The sequence below is a fragment of the Tenebrio molitor genome, chromosome 3, assembly GCF_963966145.1.
Source record: "Tenebrio molitor chromosome 3, icTenMoli1.1, whole genome shotgun sequence".
Taxonomy (NCBI): Eukaryota; Metazoa; Arthropoda; class Insecta; order Coleoptera; family Tenebrionidae; genus Tenebrio; species Tenebrio molitor.
Genome location: NC_091048.1, coordinates 11998691 through 12024264, shown reverse-complemented (window position 1 = coordinate 12024264; position 25574 = coordinate 11998691). Strand labels below are relative to the sequence as shown.

The 25574-nt window shown below is 36.9% G+C and overlaps 2 long non-coding RNA genes across 3 annotated transcripts in view; one reads left to right on the top strand and one right to left on the bottom strand.

The window, feature by feature from the left end:
* Nucleotides 1–25574, bottom strand: part of LOC138126061 (uncharacterized) — a 144046-nt gene that overhangs the window by 14058 nt on the left and 104414 nt on the right. The gene's annotated exons all lie outside the window — the stretch shown is intronic.
* On the top strand, nucleotides 1744–2512 carry LOC138126057 (uncharacterized). 2 transcript variants are annotated; one of them, XR_011157592.1, is made up of 3 exons: nucleotides 1744–1920; nucleotides 1976–2180; nucleotides 2242–2512. It is a non-coding gene; the product is annotated as an uncharacterized lncRNA (long non-coding RNA). The 2 variants fall into 2 exon arrangements; XR_011157593.1 differs by having other exon boundaries at nucleotides 1744–2180; nucleotides 2242–2283; nucleotides 2339–2512.

The following is a 25574-nucleotide window of genomic DNA, read 5'->3' as shown; positions in this document are numbered from 1 at the left end:
AGCATTTTTGACTTCCGAAAAGGCTCGTTCGCACTCCGGAGTCCACGTGAAGCGTGTCTTCTTCCTGGTTAAATTGGTGAGTGGCGCGACCATGGTCGAAAAATTAGGCACAAAACGACGGTACCAACTCATCATACCGATCAATCTGCGGACGTCACGGATTCCTTTTGGTTGAGGCATGTCAACGACGGCGCTGACCTTGGCGGGATCAACATTGAGACCTTGGCGGTTGACTACATAACCCAAGTAACGTAGCTCCGGTTTGCAAAACTCGCACTTGGATTGTTTCAACGTTAGTCTGGCTTTCGTTAACTTGTCAAAAACTACCCGCAAAACGTTCAGATGAGTTTCGAAATCTGGCGTGCTGACGATGATGTCGTCGAGGTAAGCGAATACATACCGCTCGAGATCGGGGGTAAATAATCTATCTACAAGGGCCTGAAAGGTTCCGGCTGCCGAATGAAGACCGAAGGGCATCCGTCGGAATTGGAATTGTCCGCGGCCCGCCACCGAAAAAGCCGTCAAGGGTCTGCTAGCCTCCTCCAAGGGAACTTCCCAGTACGCGCTCTTGATGTCCAAACTAGACAAATACTTCGCGTTACCTAAACTATCAAGAATATGGGAGAAATTAGGGAGAGGATAACACACCCTCTTCGACCTGGCATTTACCCTTCGAAAGTCGATAACAAAACGGTATGAGCCGTCCTTCTTCGGCACCATGAGATAAGGAGAGTTCCACTCCGACTGGGCCCTCTCTAATACATCCGACTTCAACATCTCGTCGTCCTCCTTGTCGATGAGGCGTTGTGTAAAAGGACTGACACGGTAATTTCGTGCCCGTAACGGTTTCGCACCCTCGAACAACACGATCTTGTGCGATTTTAAATTCGTACAGCCTAGAGGCGAATCTCTGGTGCTGTCGAAGTAAGCCTTGACGCAAGTCCCTAACCTTGACCTTTGTTCTGTAGAAAGGTCGTCCCTTGTGACTAAGTTCGAAATAAGTTGGGGAGAACTGGCGTTATTCCGAGTGTCCTGGAACTCCTACGTCAGATGGCGCAAATTCGGAATGATACCCATACCGGCCCAGAAATCGACCCCCAGGATCATCTCATGCCGGACCTCTAGCCCCACTAATACTAACACCTCGAAAATGCCCACCCTACTTTCCAACGTCAGTGGGACGTTCACGGCCCCAATACAATTGATCTCGGACGCGGACGCGAGGGTACAACACTCTACCCCTGTAGGGTGCAATCGAAAACCTAACGCCCTCAACTTTTCCCATCGGACTGATCCTACAAACACGCGGTTGGCCCCTGAATCTAACAACGTCGTGAATTCACAACCACAGACGTTGACCGTCAACTTGGGGCACTCGTTACCTTTCGTGATCACGAACAAGTAGTCTAAGGTTGATTTGGTCGACTTTACTACGGAGGGCAACGTGGACCTATTGTCGTTGTCCTCCTTGTCCGTTTCCCCGTTCTTGTTTGCAGGCCGGGCAGTTGTGACTTTTATAACCGGGTTTGCCGCACACGAAACACTTTATTTCTGGATTGGAAGGACAAAACCGTACCTCGTGACCGGTGCGTTTGCAGCGCGAACAGAAAACGTCCCGTGATCGAGAAGAAACGTCGTTGGGCGTCGGTGACGTCTTTTCTGCGCGGTTGGTACTAGGCTTAGCGTTTCGCTGTATTGCCACGTGTTGCTCAATGTTGAAGCGTATGGCGTTCAACCTGCGACAATAGGTGCTTTCCATTTATCGTTTCAACTGGTCGGAGTAGATCACTTGTGTGTAGCTCCGGAGCAGATCACTTAAAAATCTTAAAATTTCAATTGATCTACCCTACCTACCCGGTGTCAGTTTGACGTTTGACATAACTTGAAAAGTTTCCAAATAAAATCCACAGATTAATATTGGTAAATTTAAACAATATTGTAATTTATAAAAGATTATTCATAATTTATTTCGTAGAACGAATTAGTTAATACTTTCTCATCGTCTGATAGTAGCGACACTGAAACGGAAAGTGATGATTCAGAATATGAATGTAATGCAATTAGAGTATGTAAAATAGCTCGAATAGAAAACTATGTTGAAAGCACTGTCCTCAAATATACGGATAAGGTGTTCCAAAGCCATTTTCGAATGTCCAGGACTATTGTATATCATTTTATAGGTAAGGTTTGATACACTTACAATCATTACAGTGCTTCTTAAATTTGCAACTATAATTGTAGGTCGTTTGGAAAACAGTGGATTAATACCGGCACATGAATACGGTAAAGATAAAATTACAAGCACAAAAGCACTATTATTAACAATTTGGTACCTTAGTAACACAGAAACGTTTAGACAAGTCTCTGATAGATTTGACGTCTCCCTCAGCTCTGCACACAGGTGCTTGCTAAGAGTTTTGCAGTTCTTTCTCAGTTTACGTATAGAGTATATCAAGTGGCCCACAATGAATGAATACAGAGAAATTAGTGTAGGTTTTAGAATGAAACAAGGTATTGTAATGATTTGAATACATTACTCTTTCCGCCAAATATTTGAACCTGCGCAAAACGGTAACAAATGTGGTCGTGATCGTCATCGAATCGGAGGAGCCCTACGTTGTGATTTTCTTTTGGCGGAAAAGGTTCGGAATGCAAACGGTGAGGGTTCCAGTTGGAAGAGTGCCGCAAATAAAACACACATGTGAGGGACGCAAAATACCTTTTATTAAAAATGCCTGTAATAACTTTGATGAAAAGAAGTTGAAACAAATACAAAAGCCAGAAATTAAGGTTAACGAGGTACAAGAAATTAACCAGTTGAGTACATCACAAGATAAACGACAAGATGAATGCAACAATATTTAAAATAACAGAAAAACGGGCACATGGCAGACAAAATGACAGTTTAAAGCTTGCACAACAAGTAAACAAATTATAAGGCAGTTATTACAGACAGGGACGGATGAAAAACCCTCTTCAAAAACCGTATCCCAGGTATTACTCATATCTTACAATTCGATTAAAGACAAAAACAATGTTTAACTCGGAACTACGCGGTCAAGATACGCCAACGGGAACTTAGAGCTGGAGGTAACAAACTTTCGGTCGCGAGGGGACTCAGAAGAATTATCTGAATCATCTTGAAATCAAGCGACGTTTATAGATATTCGGGGTATTAATGAACGTCGGACTATTTCACCGACCCAGCAAGAGTGACAGAGCGTTTCGGGGTCGTACGAGTAGCATTCCTAGACCGCAGCCGCAAAGACCTAGGTCCGCCGTCCCCAACCAACCGTTTCCGGACAAAACCCCAAAGTCCCTATAACCGTCGACGGAAGCTTCACGAAAACATCCCGACGCCGCTCCCGCAAAGACTAAGGTCCGTCCCCGCTAACGGCTCTAAATAACCGTAGCTTCCACAGAAATTTACTAAACAACCCCACGACTTCCTGATTGTCACCTAGCTCCCACAGGGCGCACTTACAACATTTTATTTTAACTTTTCCGAAATCTAGCCACAACACGAAGGAATAACCCGAGTTTAATTCTATCGAACAAAGCGTAACATTAAACGATGAGAAAATCCAGCAAAACAAAGCGCAACATTAAACAATGATAAAATACACAAAACAAAAACGCAACATTAAACAAGGATAACACAAGCAAAACAAAACGCAACATTAAACAATGAGACAATAAAAGAGGACAAAACGCGAGAAGTTGAATAACGATAAAATAAAAAACGCTTTAAAAAGGGATACAATACTCGCTGGCAATACTAAACAAAAATATGGCGGGTCGAGTGCCGTTAGAAAATGTTAGCGAAAAAAAAAAACAAAATGGACGCACGCGGTCCGGACGACGGCTACTAATCTTCGAAATTTACAGATTGTCAAAAATGGACCTCCCGGGAGAAATTTAGGGATAACGCTTAAAATTAACAAATGGACGCCTCTTAAAGAAACAGCATGCAACAAAATGAAATCTACGACATACCCTTACCACGTGGTCCTGGTCCCAAAACAAAACACAAAACAAAAAGGCAACGAAAGTGGGATAAATTACCCAGGTGAATTAAAAACGTTGAATTCTTCCCGGGGACACAAAATATCTACTCGGAACGGTAGTGTAATCGGTTCAGATGTAACTTACAGATTTTTGGAATATTGGATCGCTCTTCGCAAGGTCTGTTCGTTTCGAAAAACCAAACAAAAGTGACCTACCCCCTTCAACCACCCGCGCGAGCCCGTTTCCTCCCCGCTATATTTCCGCTAGTAGTTCCCAGTCTAGCCGCTAGTACCTTCACATTTGGCGCGCTGTTGTGGCGGTACCGGAAACTTAAATTTAAATTTTAAACTGGGTCACTACAGTATTGATGGTATCATTGGTGCGATTGATGGATGCCATGTTAGAATCCGAAGACCACAAGAACATCAAGAAGCATATGTGAATCGCCACAAGTATTGCAGTGTTTTAATACAAGGAGTTGTTGATCATCGCAAACGTTTTTTGGATGTTTATTGTGGTGAACCAGGGTCAATACATGACGCCCGTCTGCTACGTAAATCAAATATATACAGCAAAGCTCAGGATAATCCACAGTTTTTTGGAGAAAACTTTTTGTTAGGAGATTCAGCCTATCCCTCTCTTAGGTGGTTAGTTCCCCCATTCAAAGATAACGGAGCGTTATCTGCAAACCAAAAAATATTTAACTTTAAACATTCGTCCAGTCGAATTGTGGTTGAACATACATTTGGCCTACTTAAAGGTAGATTTCGACGACTACACTACCTTGATAATCTTAACATAAATACTGCTGTTCAGATTATAATGGTGAGCTATATACTACACAACATATGTCAAATGTATAAAGATAATACACCAATTGAACTGTATAATGTACAAGATCAAGTTGACAATACACCTGAAGCTTGGGCTGATTTTATTGTGTGCAACAGCAGACGAGAAGAAGTTTTTGCAAGAATGTTCCCAGAATAAATGTGAAAAATGTATTTTATTATATACTAATTATTATGTACATGTGTGACAATAAACTTTTCAACAAAATAAGTGTTAATTGCACTAAATACGACTAAATAACTATTCTTAAAACGAACATTGAAATATAGTAATGAAATAAAACAAAACATCTATAACTACTTGAACAACATAACAATGTAATATTGCTTGCATGAATATGACCTATTCTTTCATTAGTAATTGTTTCAGGATATTAATTTTTTCTTGTTCTACCTTCAGTTTTTCTTTTTGTATTGCAAGTTTCTCTTCATGTCGTTTTTGTCTTTTGGCATACTCAATTTTTTTCAAACATATGAAATCGCTTTGATATGTGATGGTCTTTTTTGCTCGTTTTTTGGTTGGCCCATTATTTTGCTCTTCAGATGATATGCTGACAGCGCTGTCATCTTCAGTTGTCAATTCAGTTGATGTCACAGATCTTGATGAAGAAGGGGAGGGAGCAACGTCTTCAATATGTAATAAATTGCTGGATTCTAGTGTATGTTCACATTTGTTGCTCGGTTTTTCACCCAATAAATCATTTATTTTTTCGAAAAAAAGAAAACGAGATGGTCCACGCCCAGTTTTGTTTTTGTGGTCTTTACAACTTTTATAACTTCTAAGTAAATTTTTCCATTTACTTTGGCAAGCATAAGAATTTACAGTAAATCCATTGCTTAAGAGGTCATTTGATACATTTGAAAACATATCGCCGTTTTCGTGCGTGATTTAAGTCTTCCATGTTGGTCGTCATCGAATTAATCAAACAAATTGTTTCATCATAATTCCAGACATGGCGATCGGTCGTTCCAGTTGGCTCTAGATGTAAAACAAAACTATAAAATCAAATACCTATTACAAAAGAAATAAATTATTTTACCAATGTTATCTTGTGTCGGTTCAGGTAGTGGTTCAGGTAAATCAGCATTTTCATCTGGAATAATAAGCTTGATATATTTATTTTCCCCTATTGCCACAAGAGTCCCATCATTCATATCTATTAGTCCACAAGGCATTTTATACTCCTGAGTTCGATCTGTAGCAATTACACAGGTTTATAACAATTATTATACGGCAATGTAATACATACCTAAAGATTTTAATAGGTAAAACTGATTATCCAACACGTCAGCCACTTCCATGGAAATTATTTCTATATTTTTCATTATTTTAGCCATTGTTTTTACCTACAGTATAACTGAGTATAACAGAGCTTCAAACAACTATACACACCTATGCACTTGTTGATAACCTCAAATATAAAAACTTGGGTTATACTGGTTATGGTATTATTTACCGCCGTCCAATCACAGCATCAAATGATTCTACTGATCCTATTAGTCGGTTCCAAAAAGGTGGAGCGTGAAGGGGCAGGGGAAGGTAACAAACGGATCAGTTCGGTTCACTTCAGATCACGCAAATGGAACGCTTGTTTTAGGGTACGTTCAGTAAGAGTTACTCCCGAGTTACTCCGAGGTGTAAATGGAAAGCGCCTAAAGACGGGACAGCTCGTCCGGCGAGACAATTTCCTTATCCCACAGACTATAAAATGTTCCTTCTGATCGCGGCCATCTTCTCGTGGAAGGGTAACGGTTTAGGCAAATGACGATATTTTAAGAGGTTGTCCCGTGCCGTATCGTAATATTCTATCGGTAGGAATTTTTCCTTCAGCCTCTCGCAGATGTCCGTCCAGCTCGACACGCTACTCTCGATCATCCTGAACCAGATCAGGGCTTCGCCCTTGAATAGCAACTTCGCATGTCAACGCAGGGCGTCTTGCGGTAGGTCGAGGGAGGCACATTTCTCGTTGATTTGGACAATGAAGTCAAACACGACGAGATCGTCTTTACGGTCCCCCTGAAAGGTGATGCCCCAACTCTCTATTTCTTGTGCGGCGTTCCGTAGTTTCTGAACGAGAAGAGTTCGTCTACGGCTTCTGCTCGTGGTGTGGACATGGCAGGAATTTCCGTCAAAAACTTGGCGCGAGGTTTGAAGCTCTCTACCGCCTTCTCTATGCCCACACTCAACTTCTCTTTCGCTTCGGTTTGTGCACCCGGTTCGACCGTAACCGTACTTAATCGTCTTCTCAAGTGAGCTAGCTTCGTCGCTATAACGTGGAGGTTAGGTTCATCCAATATTCGTATAAGTAACTCCCGGATCCCATCTAAGATCAACGTACATCGTTCTAGAGTTCTGTTAGCGACTGAAGGGACATTTGGTGGGGCAAACTTGCGCGGTCCAAATATTCGACCAATAGCAACCACTCTTATTTACTAACAAATGGACCTGGTCGAATCACAGAACGGTCGAACGAAATAGCGTTGCTGCACATCCCCGCCTAATGTCCCTTCACGAAGCGACTGGAGTCTAACTCGATCCCGGATCTAAGTTCGCGTCAATTTCGAACAGAACTCCGTCTCGCTCCATCGAGAGAAAATATTTTAAGTTGTGCGCTAAGGACTCCACTGAGTCAGCGTCCGTAACCTTAGTACCCCTTACCGCTAATTCGTACGACAACTCTTCGTGAGAGAGGCAATCAGGCGATATTGTTATATCCATTTTTCAAGACAAAATCAGCAATGTGACCGAACAAATGGGTGGAACCAGACACTAAAACCAAAAGCCCACGACTCACCACCTTTGGACTGAAAGACTTCGATGAGATGGTTGAGTCCTCTGTAGCCTCTGGACTGGAACCTTTGTTACTTGGTCCTGGAGTCCTTGGTCTCCTCGGTCTGGAGTTTTCGTTTTTCAACGGGACAAAGGAATTGTATCTGGAGAATTAGTTTCTATCAACTCCGAACAATGGCGTGGCCTCTTCTCTCGAGGCGTGAACTCTGCACGACAGAAGCCAACAGTTAAATCCAGCCCCCATATTACGTTATTATTTTTTCTCTCTCTCAACGAAGACCCCTAATTCACACACAGGCGAAATAATAACGATTTCGCTAACTGTCGGCTTCACAGTCGATTAATTCTACCCAACTCCCGGATTATTGCCGTGCCAGACATTCTCATTCTTTGCAACACTCTCGAGACGTGTTTGGTAGAATATGTCGACTGTGAAGCCGACAATTAGCGAAATCGTTATTATTTCGCCTGTGTGCGAATTAGGGCACTTCGTTGAGAGAGAGAAAAAGTAATAACGTCGCAGTACATACGTACATACGTATCGAACGGCGCGGTGGGAGTATTAAATCACGGATTACTAACGCCAATTTTCGTAGAATCATAAGAAAAGACCCGTTCTCAAGCTTTTCCTGAAATTGTCATTTTATGACAGGGTAATGACAGTTCGTTCAAAACAATTATATTTTTTAAACAGTCCTGTCAGCCAATCGTAGTGAGGAAAAATTTCAAATTCTGCAATAGATTATAATTTTAATACTGAAATATTTGTAAATTAACATACCTAGAGCTCGTGCCAACTCTCATGATCGATGACGCAGAAACCAAAATGCGTACAAAGGCGGCTGTACGAGTCGAACTAAAAACATGGGTACTGTCACCACAAAACCCCGGGATGCAAAACTCGGGGTGTTTTGGACTTTTTGTTTTGGATCTTGGATTTTCAATGTTTTCATTGTGTTGTTGTCCGATCTTCGTGATTAACCTCCGCTCTCCGTGTTTGCTTCCTTGTTTTTTTTGATTTCCGTTCCATTATTGTTATTCCGAGTTTACAAACAGTCTTTTTCAAGACTACATTAATCTGCATAATTGCAGATGTTGTTTCCATTCTCTTTACATTTTGCAGGTTTGTGAACTAATTTATGTTGATATTTATCTGACGACAAGTCGGGCATTCTAGTCCAAACCGTTGGAGAGTGCAACATTTAAATTTGGCGCCACTCTGAAATTCCTAACCAAACAACCGATGTTTTCACGTTTCACTTATCAAAATTAGGCTCCGCCTTCGCGCAGCTTTTGTCAAGGTCATCGATCATGAGAGTTGGCACGAGCTCTAACAAGACAAACGTTTGTGTCTTCTTTATTTTGAATAATCCATTTGCTGTCATTAAGCTTATGGGAACCACGTTGACAGGTTTTAGAAAAAATAGGGTTGTACTGAAAACGTCCAGTGGGAATACCTTGGTTGTTCAGTTCTTCACTGAAATAATGAACTAGACAAGAAGCAGCTTCTCGGCCTCGCCACGCTAATTCACGAGTTACAATCTGGAAATTTTTTTATCTGAAGTCCAGAGGGACAACTTTCATCCCACATATTAATCATCTTTGAGTATTCTTCTTTGTTGAGAGCTACTGACCTAGTTTTTCTTTTATTTATGTCACCTTGAATTAATCGACGTCTGGCGTCCCTTGCTGCTCTTGCTCCTTTAAATGTTATGTCAGTGAAAGGATTTATCACACAATTAAATTTCTTCAAATATAATTCTTGCAATTGTTTTGCTGTAACATTTTTTTCCTACTACGTATCTAGAAAGTTTCATCTACTGCTCTAGCAACACACTGTGAATCCTATCTTGCGTGTGGTTGTTAGCTACGAAAGTAAAATACTTACGGGACTAGGAGATTCCTTACGGGACGAGGAGAATTTATTTTATTTTGTGACAATTTCGATTGAGGTACCCAAATAATCAAATGGAAAGCAGCAACACATTTTATACTGATGTTTTTGTTTTTTCACTTATTTCTCTGGCAATTTTTTGCCATATGTATTTTTTGACACCACTTTGGAACTCTGTATCGTGTTCTTTGCATAACTCGATTATTAGCATCGTGTTATTTGGATTCCATAGACAACACAGTAAACCTATAGAACGCAAACTCCCATAGTTTTTTGTGTCCCGACGCCATCCACTGGCTTGTGGTAGGTGCAAAATAAGACACAGCCAGCTGGATATCCTGGCTTTTTTATTTATTTTAATTTTCAAATAATTTATTTATGAAATTAAAAGACTACATTTATTTTGAAGTTTTTATTTTCAATTTTTTTCGATACATTTCCATTGCATTTTTATAAATTTTGGTTTGGTATTTCTTTTCCTCAATTGCGACAAACAGAGATTTATGGCTTCCTCACCTTCAAAATTTTGCTCTTTATTTTGACATCGAATTTTCCATGTAACGTTTTCGGTACATTGCAGCCCCTAGTTGCAGCCCGAATTTTGGATTAACATTCTGCCTTTTTATAATTTTAAATATGCTCAGCTTTTCTTTTTGAAACTTCCACAAGAATTTATATCTTCATTACTACATAAAACAGGATTTACACAATTTACTTATAGCGTCTTCAGTAGAAATATCGTAGATCAGTAGATCGGATGAAAATTCTATAAAAAATAGTTTTCAGTTAAAATATAATTATCAATATTTTTTTACTATTACTGGAAGTAAGTCTGGACTGGAAAAGGATGGAAGTTGTATCGAGGGTATCTACGGCCATATTCGTTCGTGCCGATGCCGAAGTCTTTGCTGGTAAAATGAAGTCCACACACAGTGTAGCTGTTACACCTACACTTTCATAGGCTCCAAAGTTGATAACTGCTTGTTGCCCGTCTTTTAATCCATTCCATAAAACGCCCAGGATATTTAATTGGATTTGGAAATCTATGGCGAGTTCCACATGGTTTATAATTCCTTTGCAGGGTGCAAAGTCGCACAATAGTAAATTTATTACTGATGACTTGATATGTCAAAATATAATTTTTTAAATTTTGGCATAAGTTTCCGCGATTTTTATTTATATAAAACGGCAGCGTCCCCTGACGGCTTGTGGTGGGTGCGTTTCCAAAAAAATGGGGAAAATGCATAGGAGTTTGCGTTCTATAGGTTTACTGTGTTGTCTATGTTGGATTCGATACTTTGCTGCAATCTGTTAGTGTTTATAAATAATAATAAATAAATAATAAATAAATATTTTATTCCCGTTCCTATACAACAGTATTTACAGTCGTCAGAAAAGAAAATGATATAAATAAATGACACTAATACTACCAGATACATTAAATGTATTATGTTGTTGATTATACTAACAATTACACACAGTTATAACGTCGGAAAAGTTATCATTCAGGTATTCCTCCACCGAGTAAAATGATTTCGCAAGTAAGTATTTTTCAATTTTCATCTTAAACAGGTCTGGAGACATCTTTCTGAATACATGAGGTAACACATTATAAAATTTTATTGAATAAAAGTTAAGACCGTGTCTCGATCTGTTCAATCTGAAAACGTCGAAACTGTAGTCGCTTTTCCTTGTGGAATAGTTATGAAAGGATTTTAACTTTTTATATTGATCAGGATTGTTTTTGACATATTGCAGACACCTTAATATGTATAAACAAGGGAGGGTAAGAATTTTTAATTTATTAAAATATAGGCGACAATCTGTGCGATATCCTATATGCCATTCACGATGTTTTGGCATAAGGGGAGGCTATGATTTCATTTTTTAAAGTTGGATACATGTTTGATTTCTGTCATCTCTGCTGTCACTAAAGTGCCTGACATGCGGACCTGTCAAAATGAACGTAACATGTTGCCGAATTTACCGTAATCATAATTAAGCGACATTAAAACGTATTGATGGTGTTTATATTAGACAGCAGAACATATTTTCAGTAAGTTACAGTGAAGTCAAGTTCTTTTTATGTATAAATTGAATCGTAGGTGAGTACAAGATAAATATGTAGCACGGATAGTGAAGGAAGAAACAACGACCCAATTGAAATGGCACAGGGGTTTTGTAAGACCTATTATAACTTCGCCATAGAGTTGTGAATGAGTGGCTTGAGCCTATTTTGAAATGTACTCCTGAAATTTGCCAACATTTTTGTAGATATTGTAAAGAACTTATTTTGGAAGATTGGGCAAAATTAATGGGAAATCTTTCATTTGAAAACGTTCTTCCTTTAATAATAATTTCATTAGGAGAATCTGACTCGGAATTTGATTGGGATTTTCATGCAGGTAATGATGATTCAGAATTTTCTAATGAAATTATGGAAGTTGAATAGTTTTGTTCTTTTTTGTCATGGACGATGGGTGTGTAAATATTTTGCAGAAATATTCGAATAATGTAAGGCTTAATAAGTAGGTACAAGGTTTTATACAATCTAGTTCTAGGAACGTTTTGGTTAACATGAAAAATTCATTGAGAAGTTACTAATTCGTTGGTTAAGATACTGTATAAATGGGTTATCTAAGTGGTGCATAAATTGACAGGAGTCACTTTGTCTTTCGGTCCCGGCCCTTACTATTCTGTAGTTTGTTCAAGTCAGTTTCCTGTTTTGTCAAAATGGATTAAAAATGTGTGAGTATTGTTCTATTGTAAACTAGTAAAACTGACAACAATGCACTAGACAATGACGCAGTTTATAACCTCAAACTTAGAAAAACATAACCTAATTCAACAGACAGCTTTACTGCCAACTTAAATGCACTTTTTCCATGGCCTCCCCTTATGCCAAAACATCGTGAATGGTATATATATTTGCCATTATTCTTATTGCTCTACGTTGGAGCTTAAACAAACGTATTGAAGCGGAAGAATGGCCCCACAAGGTGATGCAGTATTGTAACTGAGACTGTATTAAAGCAAAATATGCACTTCTTAGCGTCTTTTGTGAAACACAATTTGACAGATTCCTCAAAAGAAAAATATTTTTACAAATTTTGCTTGCCTGGAAATCAATATGTTTATGCCAAAGTAAATGTGAGTCTACGAAAATACCAAGAAATTTGGCGCTTTCAGTTTCGTCAGTTGAGATTTCTGTTTTTTTCAAGGTAAAACTTACGTTAACTGTTTTTTCGTTATTCAAATGCAATTTATTTGACAATAACCAGTCTCGTACTTTGGAAAGAATGCTATTTATTTCTGAATTTAGTCTGACAGCTGATGCCTCTGACAGACCGAGAGTAGTATCATCTGCATAAAGAACTGTATCAGCCTGTGGAATATAAGATGGTAAGTCGTTAATATATATCAAAAAAAGAACGGGACCGAGGATGGATCCTTGCGGAACACCGTGAATTGTTCTAGATTTTTCTGAAAAAACACCATCTACTTTTACTTTTTGAATTCCATTACTAAGGTACGAAGTTATCATGGAAATGCTACTAGAGGAGAACTTATAGTATCCAAGTTTTTTTATTAAAATATCGTGGGACACCGTGTCAAACGCTTTACTTAAGTCCAAAAATATTGCTTTATAATGGTTGTTCTTTTCAAAAGATCTGAGAATATTATCAATAAAAGAAAGCACTGCACTGGATGTAGAAAGACCTCTTCTAAAACCAAATTGAGCATTGGAAAATAAATTGTTTTTATTGAAAAAATTTACGATTTGCAGAAGTAAGAGTTTTTCGAAAATTTTTGAAAACACTGGCAGCAAGGAAATAGGACGATAGTTTTTGCAATCATTTCTATCACCTTTTTTAAAAATCGGTATTACAATAGATCTTTTCAAACAGTTTGGGAAAATATCTGTCCGGATGCAATAATTCATTATATTTGTATGTTAGATAGAGAGCTCGGCCCTGCAACTTCTGTTTTCTTGAATGTTTCGTGAGTTTCAATGTCAGAGCTCGATCTTGCAACTGGCTGTGCATCCTTTTCGACATATGCCATTGATACACTGGTCAGTCGACTCATTTCGCCTAGAATCACATTTGTTATTATATTCTTGTAATAGTTAATTTTGCAGTATATGATGTGTTACAAACAAGCAAATTCATGGGACTGCATGTGGTCCTCCATTTCATCCACATTCCCACTCACCAGTTGACACACGTTACATATGTAGATAATTTCTACTGCAGGACTATCACCACAACTATCACCGTTAGTAGGATTCATTCGATTCAATTCGTAATTCTTTGGCGACAATCGAACTTAACCTCCAAGCTTGTGGGGGCAACTTTTTGAATGTGGGCAATGCGCACGTTTCGTTCAGATTCCTCGTCTAACTCGATCAAAAATCTCCGAGGCTATCGTGCTTCCTCAAATCAATCCGTCGAAAAATAACCGAACGATTTAGATTTCCCTCAAAACCCTCAACTTGCAATTAACGAACGATTTTGAGCAAAAAAAATTAATCTAATGTAATTAGTAATTACCGAACGCACCAAAATAGTCAATCGAGCAAAAAACGTTCTAACCATCACGAATGTTAAGGACTACCGACCTCAGACAAAATTAAAAATGTTGTAAGTGTCCTCAAGGGTCTTGAAGCCGCTATTTTTTTCTAAAACACAACATTTCTTATTAATTGAATTACCCATTTTACGTGGAACTTTTGAAATATTGTCTTTAAATTCTTTTTTATTATACCTGAATCATAATCCCTGTTTTTGACACTAAGGGTCAGTTTCATAATACACTTAAAGTCGACTTTATCTTAAAGTGACTTTAATGGATTGTTGCAACAATATGTTTCTATGGTAAATGGTAAACTTTAATGGTAACAGTATAATATACTATTTTATCTACTTTGCTTTACTAATCCCTGAAATTTCGGCTGCTCAAGCTTTCATAGTAGACTAGGGGCTTTTGCGTGGGTTGGCAACAGACATTTGTCACAAAAATGTAAGGTTATATTTACTAAATTTACCTCGTAGCTTCATTCGTTACCTTGAGGCCTAACGTTAAACCAATATAACAAAAGCTACCAAAAACAGTTTAATAATCTGCTTCATTATTAAACTGTTTTCGGTGTAATAATGAGCCTATTTGTAACTCAAAGTAGATAAAGTAACTTTAGGCTGATTATGAAATTGGGGGTAAAATACCTGCGAAAAAGGGCCTTTAAAACACTAAACTCTAAGGGTTGCTTAGGTAACAACAAATTAACCTACATTTTGAACAATGATAAATAGGCATTTATAATAGCAACGAAACAACAATAATTGACCATTTCTATATCAACGATTAATGATAGAGATTACTTCGGAAAAGGTATTTCAATTTACTTTTTTTGTTATAATTTTCAGATTGTAGTGCAGGTATAATAAAAAATAGCGTATGATACACGTTTATAAGGGCCTTTAAAGCTTTAAGGCTTCCTTTTAAACTTGTATCATAACATACTATAATGATTTCAACAAATTCTGTTAAAGTTAGGTAACAACAAATTAACCTACATTTTGAACAATGATAAATAGGCATTTATAATAGCAACGAAACAACAATAATTGACCATTTCTATATCAACGATTAATGATAGAGATTACTTCGGAAAAGGTATTTCAATTTACTTTTTTTGTTATAATTTTCAGATTGTAGTGCAGGTATAATAAAAAATAGCGTATGATACACGTTTATAAGGGCCTTTAAAGCTTTAAGGCTTCCTTTTAAACTTGTATCATAACATACTATAATGATTTCAACAAATTCTGTTAAAGTTAGGTAACAACAAATTAACCTACATTTTGAACAATGATAAATAGGCATTTATAATAGCAACGAAACAACAATAATTGACCATTTCTATATCAACGATTAATGATAGAGATTACTTCGGAAAAGGTATTTCAATTTACTTTTTTTGTTATAATTTTCAGATTGTAGTGCAGGTATAATAAAAAATAGCGTATGATACACGTTTATAAGGGCCTTTAAAGCTTTAAGGCTTCCTTTTAAACTTGTATCATAACATACTATAATGATTTCAACAAATTCTGTTAAAGACATTTTCCGCTTTTCTAAATTATTTATAGTTTTTGTTCAAGCGTTTTTGAACAAGTGACCGATAAGCAGAGAACGAATCAATGGACTGAATAAAAGACGTGTGGCTTCAACGAATCTCTATTTACAAGTGTCTAATTCTACAAAATATTTGGGTTTTATACAAGTGCAGCCGAAAGGGTCCGGCACCACTAAGTCGGGGTAGAGGGAGGTAAAGATTGAACAGTTTTTACTATAAAACTGTAATGCGTTTTGATAAAGGTTAGTTGATTTGCCAGTGAAGTTTTTGTAACAATATTTTGTGCCTTTGTGTTCGTAATAACAGCACACTCTTCGGCATTAAACTCTAAAAGCAATTTCTTAATTGCTACGAAATGTTCACCATAAAGGATTGCAGCTTTCAAGCTAGTCAACACTGGTTGGGGACTTACAGATACGTCTTGTCCACGACAATCAAGTTGGAGCTTCACATGAGCAATTTGTATTAAGAACATTGTCCGCATTGTCTAACACTAATGTGTGTGTGGTGACTGATTTTTTTATGTGAACGAAAGTATTTTGCTTTCACAACCTGGTTCGTTTCCTCCACGTTCGTCCACAGATCGTGTATATAACTTTCCTTGTGTTCATCACTAGGGACAAAACCATTTCGTTTAAAAAACGAAATTAGTCTTTGCAATGAAACATTTGGAAAGTTTCCAAACTTTTCACCACATGATTGTTTGTAATTTTAAAATAACTTCGACTAGTAAACCAACACAAAGCAATGGGAATAAGGTTTCGCGGTCAACTCTTGTCTCACAATGTGTAGATCTATTGCGCGTATTTTACATCTCTTAAGCTAGTGTGACACGGTACTAAATTTCACAGAAAATTTACTTGTAAGTTTTTGAGAAAATTTACTAGTAAATTGATCAGAAACAGTTAAGTATCTGTTTGCAACGTGTTCTAAAATTTTTAGTAAAAATGTTAGGAAATCTGCGCAGAAGCCACAAATTGGTACAGGAATCAGCTGATCTTTATGGCTACACAATGCGAAAGACTGGATAGAATAGAATGAATTCAAAATTGCAAAGGCGGCGCATGCGTTCTGGCTCAACTGTTTCAATTTGTGGTTTCTCCCAAATTGTCGCACATTTTTATTTGGATTTAGAACATGTAAATTAGTTGGAGTGCCGGAAAATACCTCCCGTAGAGTAAGGCCGGCCTGAGGGGCCATTTGGTGGGGGAAATCTGCGCCGACAAAATATTCCAGTGGCGTGGCAAAACCGGTCAAAGCAGAGAACAGTGGTCACAGTAACAATCAGCTGATTTTTAATCTGTTGAATACCCCTATTTTATGAATGATGGACTCGTCCGACTGTTTTCCGTCTACGCACACCCCCACCAAATGTCATATCTCAGGCCGGCCTTACTCTACGACATTTGTATTAAACTTTTCGGCTGACCAAAATATTAAATTTTTGAAAAATCAAGACTAATTTTATTATAGAATTTGACATCGTCAATAAATCTGGGTAATCAATTCCTTGACGACGGCGCGGCGATATAACGCTGATTTGTTTTTTTTTCCAAACAAATTATTTGCTGCGTTTATTAGGTTAAATTTTCATTGTTAGTGCTTGAAAAATTTATTTTTTCGCCGATCGACACCAAACGTCAAACTTTAGTGACAGTTGACGGGCACTAAACTCATTTACTGCCTAGTCAGTAAAAACATGACAACATAACTAGGCATTAAAATTTTTTAATGATTTACGACCCAAGTGATAGTGACTTGAAAATGATACCAAATGTAAAAACAAAACAAATTCTTATTTATTATAAATATTTATAGTTACAGTATCACACTCATTAAAATCCATTGACTTTTGTTCTTCGACATTTGTAGAAGTAGAAGAAGGTTTCATTTTCTTTGATAATTCCACAAAATCAACCAGCAAAACTTCTTCTGATAATAGTTTAACTTTCTACTTTTCACAAAAAACGAGGAAATTTTTGTGGGCTTGTTTAAACTTTTAGAAACTTCTTGCTCCTTGCCTCTTCTTTAATTTCATGCGGTAATTGTTCAGCATCACTATCACTCATTTTTTAATTCTATACCTATCAGAATTTATACTAGTTTTTATTCGTTTAACGCCAGAGACGCCAGCCCCACAAAAAATGTCAAAAACCAACTGTATGCGCCCCCTCAGCGTAACCGTATTTCCAAATTGTCATTACATACGTATTGTGTAGGTATGAAACAAAATAGTAAATACATATGTAATATCATGAACATAGGCGTTTATTATCATCCCTGAAAAGAAGTACACTGCAACAAAATAATCTGTGACTTTCTTCTGCTTCTTTCGATTGAAAAGGTTTTGCTTAATTTGGGTTTTCATTCTTCTCAGATGTAATATCGCGCGTTCAAATAACATCCTGGGCTGAGTAGGCGTTGGAAAAATTAAACCGTTTAGAACAGTGTAAAGTTTGAATTTCCCGCCGTTTGACACGATGACATTTGTTTATGTTTAATCGGGACATGTTTGTTTTCAGCAAAGGGTGGCCTTAAATATTTCCTTCGAGAATAGGAATCGTTAAGTTATTCTATTTTTAATGCAAAGAAAGAAAAAAAAGAAAAATGTTTTGGCTCTAAATTTTAGATTAGTTGTCAACATGCTCCAAGTAATCTACGCTTTAAAAAAGGACAACAATGGACGCTTTCCCAGCCCAGGACTTTATTTGAACACGCGATATATCAGTTAATTCGGCATTTTCTTGTTGTTCAAAATAATATAATAGTTATTTACACAGGATTCGAGTGTGAAGATTGCAGATGAACTCGGGCTAACGCCCTCGTCATCTGTAATCACACGAGTTTCCTGTAATATGCTTTAGCCCACGTGTTATGTACAAAATTTTATCTAAGACCGCCCCGAATTAAAAAATAAAGGTAAATCTTATTTATTTCCGCCAGTTTCATTACACCACTCAGTGGAATAATAACTTACTTATCCCACTGAGTGGAATAATGAAGCTCACTTATGCCACTGAGTGGAGTAATGAAATGCGTCCGGTAATGAAGTTCCTTATTCCACTCAAATGAGTGGGATAAGTGTCATTTATCCCACGGGATTAGATAATAGTTATTTACACAATTAGTGGGATAAAAGCAATATTACAGGATTCGAGTGTGAAGATTGCAGATGACGAGGGCGTTAGCCCGAGTTCATCTGTAATCACACGAGTTTCCTGTAATATGCTTAGCCCACGTGTTATGTACAAAATTTTATCTAAGACCGCCCCGAATTAAAAAAAAAGGTAAATCTAATTTATTTCCGCCAGTTTCATTACACCACTCAGTGGAATAATGACTTACTTATCCCACTGAGTGGGGTAATGAAGCTCACTTATCCCACTGAGTGGAGTAATGCAATGCGTCCGGTAATGAATTTCCTTATTCCACTCAAATGAGTGGGATAAGTGTCATTTATCCCACGGGATTAGATAAAAGAGTATTTATCACATTCTCAGCTTGGACATTGCTAACGTTTTTTACATCTTCGTCATTTTCACTGGAGCTTGAAACAACTTCAGCTGATGTACTGGGTCCATTTTCTCGCATCATGTCCTCTTCGCTCTTCGCTGATAACCCTTGTCATCTCCATCACACTTAATCCACTCGTCAATTTCATTTTCTTTAACGTTTTTAAAATTTTCATTTTGGCGGACAATGGTCCTTAATGCGCTGGAATTCAACTCTTCTTCGATTATTAAATCAGTATTTTCAATTTCGCCTTCGAGTGTCTTAACGTTTGAAAAACCGCGTTTGATGTTCAAATCCTTTACACCATTACATGCATGTGCAACTTCGTAAATTGCATCTTTAATAGAGAGATATTTCGAGAATGTTGATAGATCATGATCCTGTTCGAACAAATTTAATGTCAATTTTTTTTTGTAGAGGCTTTTCATTGTTTCCATAACGCCCTGATCCATGGGCAATCGAGGTAACGTTGGGTGGTAAATACAACACAAAAATATTTCCATCTTCGGACGTTAATATGCTCATACTGGGATGTGATGGAGCGTTATTTAAAAGAAATAAAGCTTTTGGAAGCATATCATTCTTTTCAAGAAAACTTTGCACTTCCGGAACAAAATGTAAAAACCAATCTTCATTCGATCCATCCATCCCGCTTTTTGGTAATGATAATTGACTGGTAACAAATGTCTCTTGATATTTTTCAGCGCACGAGGGTTCTTTGATTTTCCAACCATTGCCAATTTCAGTGCACTGATAATCGAACAATGATCCGCAGCACGAATAAAACGTACACAGATAATCGAGGTTCTACTGTAGTTATAAAAATTAATTAATAGTGGTTTATTTAACGAGTTCCTGTGTAAATTGGGCTTTTTTTGGCATGAGTGGACCAGTTTCAAGGCCCACGAAATTAGGCAAATCCCACCAGGAATGTTACAAAACCTAAGGAATGCATGTTACTATCGATTTGCAATTTGCCAAGAAAGAAACGGTGTCCATTTTGAACATTTGTTGCATTAAATAATCTCCAAATTATAAAATTGGTTTTTATTTTTTAGCACGTAAGCTTTGAAAATACATATTAAGGAAACAAATGGTGCATATTGTATTCCTTGATAAGTAGCCTTTCAAACGAGGTGTCACTTGGCATACCCCTCTATTTGAAAAAAAAAGTTAGGGGTGTTGCAAACTTGCGGGAGCAGATATGCAAAAACCATATACGCCAAAATGTGGGTAGTGAAAAACAAAAATCGACCTGGTTCGGGATTTTTTTACAAAAATTACCTATGTCCAAGTTATGAATTTTATTCCACTTAAAGTTTCCACACTGTATTTGAAAGTACATACTTATTGTGAGTGTATTTTTGACGGCATGTTGAATGAGCGTAAACAAATTCTGAAGAATTTAAAATTCTAATAACCCATCCTCTCTTTCTGCAGAAGCATTTCTTCGAGTAGGTAATCCCCTCATAACTTTTATTATTTCTCCCACGTCTGAACTCGATTCGGAGCTTGATCCAATTTTTTGACATACGAAACAGACATTTTCTTACTGATTATCGTTATCGTTCGATACATCCATTTTCAAAGAAAAGCTGCAATTGAAAATAGGTCTAACCAAGGCGGTCTCTATTTTAACAGGCCAGGACAGTGGCTGTGTTGCCAAATTTCTTAGTGGGCCATCCCATAGCCTTCTGAGTTTCAAAAATATTGGCACTTCCATAGAAAGGCGGTTCATTCAAAAATCATTTTGACAAGACAATTAATTGTGCAATTAATTTCAGTAATTGAAAAATAAACTTGCCACACAAATGTAGAGTTCTCGTAGATACCCAAATTATGCTTCAAGTAAGTCTTCCTACGTTAGCGTTTTCAAATTCCCATCGAAGAAGATTAGAATGCAAGAATGGATGCGGATTTTGGAACTAGAAAACTGGCGCGTGAGGTCTTTGTTGCTCGTTCCATTAGGTCAAAAATCCATTTTAAATTATAAACCTGTATTGATGGTAGGATCCATACATCCGAGTGGGTAGCTTTTGCAGTTCTTATTTATTTTCAACAATTCATACTGCACCTTTATTGGTCTTTAATGGTCTCTGTGTATGACTTTAGAAAAAAAAATCTTGTCCTGAGCTATACAGTGTACAGGTGGCATGTGTTGGAATTTGCACTCGAGCTAATGCAATCAAGGTGAACTAAAAGGACTTCTATCTTCATTTTGGATAGGATACTTGTTCAGAATACAGGACTATGAAATTTTACTAACAATAGCTATCTTATAAAACAGGATACACATAATTACCTTGACTTGGTCACCTGATATACTTTGACTGAATTAAAGTTGCAATACGAGAATTAGAAAAATCTTTCAGTGATGATGATGAACTGACAGCTAACATTGACGAAATAGTGAGTGACAGTGAGTGATCACAAAACTTCAAAACTAGTAACTTTTTTTAAAGGTTGGCGAAGCAACGTTGTCAGACGTTAGTGGGCCATTCCACAGACCACTTTCTGAAGTCAGTGTCACGGCCTGTTAAAATAGAGACCGCCTTGGTCTAACGCAATAAATAAAACAATTGCAAGAAAACATACATTACTGTATGATCGTCAAGAAAATCAAATACCTTATTGACACTATTTGCAGAAAATTGTACCTATATGGAAGGAACACTAAATGCTTCTAGTGAATGCATAAGTTGTACCTATACAAGAAAGATCAGCTTTATTTAAATCTTGTTCTTCATTATTAAATTATTAGTGATGCTGTTTGTCCAGCATTTTGGCTAGTTCCATTTCTTTTATCTTGAGATCCAGGGATGCATTTTGTTTTATAATCTCTAAAATTTCCATTTTTTTTTGTCCCTTTCTTTCTTCATATGGAACAAATTTTCTTCCATTTCATCGTACCTTTTACGTTTCGTACGTTTATTGAATGTTATTTCAGAACAAAACGTTTTAACTCTTCCATTTACAGAAGATGAAATGGGAACATCATTTTCGTTAGACACCGACACTTCATAATTACTCGAAATATTTGGAGAATTTTGTGAAACCGCTGGATTGCTTCCTGCGTGTTGAAAGTCTCCTTCATCAATTTCATCTTGCAATACAACAAGTTCAGTTTGTAATAAAATAAATAATATTTCTTTTTTTTTCATTAATTGATTACGATAAATTACCATTACTATCAAAGGGATTGGAAAGAGGTTCTATAATTGGCCCTAATAAGTCAGTTATCATATTTTCCCAAGTGGAAATCTGCCTTGTCCCACCTCCTGTTTTGTACGTTTCTACCTACAAACATTGAATTTAGAATTAACATTTTAAAAACAGCTCTCTTTTTCTTGGCTGATTTTTGTAAAGTGTAAAGCAGTTTCAATTGTTTGGCACTACGAATTCCTCTTTTTGATGTGGCATTAAAATTTCCCTTTGAGAAGCCCAAGCACGGTCTTTTTGCTTGCAAGTAACACCATCGGTTTTCTTATTTTCAAATATATGCCTAAAACTATTCACTAACTCGATTAACATTTCTTTTTCTTCTTCTGTAAAATTTTTCGCCCGATCTCTTTTACTTTTTTTAGCAATGGCATCCATTATTAAACAACACGAACACTCAAATTATGACACTTGCGAAATTTAACAAAAGTTTATTTATGATTCCATAGTTACGTCCGTACACTCATCGTGAAATTTAAAATTAAATTAGTTATTCCAAGTATAACAAACTGATGGATTTAATAGTTTGGTGAAACGTAATACATCCTAACTAATGAATAAAATTTATTCGAAGAATAGTTAACTTTCGATTTATTTGTTGTTGGTGGAACCGGCCCTTACAGTTATTAAAAACAATTCGAGAATCTGACAGGAGTAACATGAAATTTTATCCGCTTTTGACAGAAGACAGGCTAGGAGGATGATTTATTTTTAATTGGATGAAAGCAAGCGCTCTGATTGTCTGAACAGGCACGTTTGATGTATGTGGCAATTAATCTATGAAAATGGTTTTCACTCCTGAACAACAGATATTCATGATTGAACCTTATTTTCGCAATGGTCACACATTTCGAGAAAGTGGCAGTGTTCAGCGGAAGTAGTCGACCTAAAGTTTGTACTGAGGAAAATATTGAGACTGTCCAATTCAACGTCAAATGGAAGACGAACCCCAAGTACACAGGCCTGCATTTAAAAAAAAGTTAGCAGATGATTTATTTATTTTAGGTGAATGAGGTAAAAAAGTAGGTGAACATTTTAAAAATAACCCCCATTTTGCTGTATCACATCAAACATTTTTCACAAATTGAAAAATAAAAATCAAACCGTATTATTATGAAAATGTGTTACGAACTGAACAAATAGATTCTTTTAATTATACTAATTAACAAAAATAAATTCTAATGGATTCTGTTACTTTCTTGGGATTAACAGTAACCATTTAATCGTATTCTGCATTAAATTTTAGCCTCTTTGATTTTCTTGAATTCCTGCCATCTTTTGCGGTGTCTCTTTTCAGCATCGAGCAGTAGTCGGTCATCATGTTTGTATTCCATTTACCTTGATACCTCTTCTCCATCTCTTTTATGTTCTGATGGAACCGTTCTCTTTGTTCTTCGCTTACTTTTCCTAAATTTTCGGGAAAATAGTCAATATGCAAATGCAGAAAATGTAGTTTAACAGTCATATTGCAACATAAAAAATTTGTTACACAGTCTAGGACTGGTTTTACAAATCTATGAGGGGCATGATGACCAACTCAATAGACCGGGACCAATGGCTTAACGTGACTTCCGAATCACGAGACAGAATATAGCCTTTTTTTTTTTTTTTAATTTCTCCCTGGGTCGGAATTGAACCCGGGACCCTCGCGTCCCTGAGCCGAAACGAACTCCCTTAGGCTATATTCTGCCTAACGGTAATACAACATAATGCAACATAATATTTTAAACTTTTCCAGCATGTGATTTACAATTTCTTTGTAACTGGAAGCTTTTTTGTTGCTCAAAAAATTGTTAACGCTTCTAAAGCTCACCCAAGCTTCTTTTTTGGCGTTGGTCATTTATTCCTCAACAAATTATTAGCAGCGTCAAGAATGAATTTTTGCAGCTGTTCTTTTTCTAAAACTTTAGATGTTTTTGGGACGTGTCGTTTAGTTTGTCTTTTAATACATATACATTATCAATTTGTTAAATTTTCCAATATTTTTCTTCAGATGAAGAGTTGATTTCAACATTGAGAATTTTGGCCAGAGGCTCACTTCACTATTAAGCCTCTTTGACAATGTTTAAAAAGTATGCCAGAAAATTGGTAAATTTAAGAAAAGAAGATTTTTAAGCAAAATTCTGTTTTTATGCGAAATTGCTAATAAAATAGCCTATGCTAATGCTCAAGGTTATGTTTGCTATCATTGCCTCCTGGTCAAAATACATCAAAATAGGTATAATGGGAATAAATTTGTTGTTGACTAATTAGTGTTCCGTTTTTTTTTGCCGGTGAGTGTAGTAGTTTATTTAATGAGTTCGTGCGTAAATTGGGCCTTTTTTGGCACGAGTGGACCATTTTAAAACGCGAGTGTAACGAGTGCCAAAAAGGGCCCAATTTACACACGAACGATTGAATACAACGTTTTTTTGGTTCGACGAGCCTCTTATAAGCTCCAAATCGCTTAAAATCTTTAAAATTAGCTTGACGTTTCGTTTTGACAATTTGTGACATTTATCAAAATCCGTCCACAAAGGAGAAAATTCTCAAATTCTGACAGTGTCGAACCAAAAATAAAAATGTGTTCATTCGATTCCGACGATTCATCCATCCATTGCGAAATGAACGGCTTGTCGGTGATAAATGAGGATGATAAATAAGGAAGATTTTTTAAATTTGTTGAAAAAATGGCCGGTGGTATTAAATAAGTCTCAAATTCCTGCAATGAACGGAAAACAAAGAGGGCTCTTCAGGAACTTTGCAAATCTTATGCACAAATTTTTGGCGAAAAAATTGCAAACGTCAAAATTTCAAAAAAGATAAACAATATTAATTAATTAAAATTAAAACCGAGACAGTGCTCTGATGAATTCCACCATCTTCGCCAACTCCAACCTGGCAATAAAGAAAGTATTTATTAAAGAGTAACTTATCAGTATCAGACATCTTTAAATACCTGAAAACCCGGTTTTCCCGCAAATCGAAGATACGTTTCCATATTCTGTATATGAGATACGAGTAGGACTCCATCTCGTGTTTCATTTTTTTTTTCTTTTAACAAGGTTTCCACAAGATATTCAACATTTTATTTGTCAAATCTATACATTGATTTGTAAATGTTTGCGACAGGTAGCGATTTTTCGTGGTTTTACTTAAAATTTTAAGCAAATACTCATT